The 2379-nt window shown below is 46.2% G+C and overlaps 1 pseudogene; it reads left to right on the forward strand.

The window, feature by feature from the left end:
* The first annotated feature begins 684 nt into the window (after positions 1-684).
* On the forward strand, positions 685-2040 carry LOC101551467 (tubulin alpha-1B chain-like; annotated as a pseudogene).
* The last annotated feature ends 339 nt before the right edge of the window (positions 2041-2379 follow it).

A 2379-nucleotide genomic window follows, 5' to 3' on the forward strand; every position in this document is an offset into this window, starting at 1 on the left:
TTTCCCCATTGAGGATGATGCTTGCGGTAGGCTTGTAGTAGATGGCTTTGACTAAAAAATATCTTCCTTTTTTATGGTGGCCTTATCATATGCAAAACATGGGTGGCACATCTGGAATACACAAAGCTTTCTTCTCATGAGAAGAGGGACAACAAAATTATGTAAATTGCATAGGCTAGCTGCTCCGCCAAGTCTGCTCGTGTATTTCACATTTGGGAGATGTCCTTTAGAGTTTAGAAAATGTGCAGAATGGGCACAGAACTATGGCAATGCAGCAGAGTGGCCATGCCAAGATCCTTGGGCATGTACAAGTTCCACCAGGCTGGAAAGAAACTGGAGGATGGGATAAGATTGCTTTCAGCAGAAATAAAAAGACGGCTCGTGTTTCTCTAGTTAGGGAGCCACTTGGATTGGGCCCTAGAAGAGAATCTGCAGCAGCATTTTTGGACCCTTTTTCCTTACTTGTGGTCCCCATTGTATCTACCTCATAAAGGAAGGATCACATTTTGCTGTTTATTGCTTTATATGTCATATGTTTTCTATGTATAGACCTTGATTTGTAAGTTTTATTAAAAAAAATAGCATTCATGCTCATCGCATTACTTACCTGGACCTTTAGCTTGTTGAGGACGGTAACTTGCTTGTGTGCTGCAGTTCTCGCATCTGCTCACAGACCTACCCACCATGCGTGAGTGCATTTCCCTACATCCACATTGGCCAGGCTGGTGTCCAGATTGGCAATGCCTGCTGGGAGCTCTACTGTCTGGAACACAGCATCCAGCCCTCTGGCCAGATGTCCAGTGACAAGACCACTGGGGGAGGAGACAACTTTTTCAACACCTTCTTCAGTGAAACAGGTGCTGGCAAGCATCTGCCCAAGGCAGTGTTTGTAGACTTGGAGCCCACAGTCATTGATGAGGTTCGCAGGGGCACCTACTGCCAGCTCTTCACCCTGAGCAGCTCATCACAAGCAAGGAAGATGCTGCCAATAACTTAGCCCGTGGTCACTACACCATTGTCAAGGATATCATTGACCTTGTCTTGGACCGAATTCGGAAACTGGCTGACCAGTGCATTGGGCTTTAGGGATTCTTGGTGTTCCACAGTTTTGGTGGGGGAACTGGTTCTGGGTTCACCTCCCTGCTGATGGAATGACTCTCTGTCGACTATGGCAAGAAGTCCAAGCTGGAATTCTCTATTTACCCAGACCCCCAGGTGCCCACCGCTATGGTGGAGCCCTATAACTTCATCCTCACCACCCACACCACCCTAGAGCACTCTGATTGTGCCTTCATGGTGGACAATGAGGCCATCTATGACATTTGTTGTAGAAACCTTGATATTGAGCACCCAGACTATACTAAACCTGAACTGCCTTATTAGCCAGATTGTGCCCTCCATGACTGCTTTCCTTCGGTTTGAAGTTTGATGGGGCCCTGAATGTCAATCTGACTGAATTCCAGACCAACCTTGTGCCCTAACCCTGAATCACTTCCCTCTGTCCACATACACCCTTGTCATCTCAGCCTACCATGAACAGTTTTCTGTTGCAGAGATCACCAGTGCATGTTTTGAGCCAGCCAACCACATGGTGAAGTGCAACCCTTGCCATGGTAAATACATGGCTTGCTGCCTGTTGTACCATGGTGACATGGTTCCCAAAGATGTCAATGCTGCAATTGCCACCATCAAGACCAAGCGCAGCATCCAGTTTGTGGATTGGTGTCCACTGGCTTCAAAGTTGGTATTAATTACCAGCTTCCCACTGTGGTTCCTGGTGGGGACCTGGGCAAAGTCTAGCCGGCTGTGTACATGCTGAGCAACACCACAGCCATTGCTGAGGCCTGGGCCCGCCTGGACCACAAGTTTGATCTGATGTATGCCAAGTGTGCCTTTGTTCACTGGTACGTGGGTGAGGGCATGGAGGAGGGAGAGTTCTCTGAGGCCCGTGAGGACATGGCTGCCTTGGAGAAGGATTATGAGAAAGTTGGTGTGGATTCCATTGAGGGAGAGAGGGAGGAAGAAGGGGAGGAATACTAATTACTTTCAGTACAGCAGTATGTCTTCCTTAAAACCTCAGCTCAAGCTTTAGTTGACATTAAAGCTTTCTAGTTAGATTGTCCTTGTTTTTAACTGAATTATGTCTTGTCTTTGTGTACCTGTAAGATTTTATTTGCATCATGTCTCAATAAATGAGTTATATGTTCGAAAAAATAGCATTCATTTCGTATGATTAAATTACACATAGGCATGTTGGAAAAGAACAGACTGCAAAAGGATAGTGGGGGTCACAAATGCTATTGCAACCATGTCTCAGCCCCATATTATTGAGGCAGGCTACAGTGAATACTTTTAGCTCTTTCTGCATAATTTTTTCTT

The sequence above is a fragment of the Sorex araneus genome, chromosome 1, assembly GCF_027595985.1.
Source record: "Sorex araneus isolate mSorAra2 chromosome 1, mSorAra2.pri, whole genome shotgun sequence".
NCBI classification, from domain to species: domain Eukaryota; kingdom Metazoa; phylum Chordata; class Mammalia; order Eulipotyphla; family Soricidae; genus Sorex; species Sorex araneus.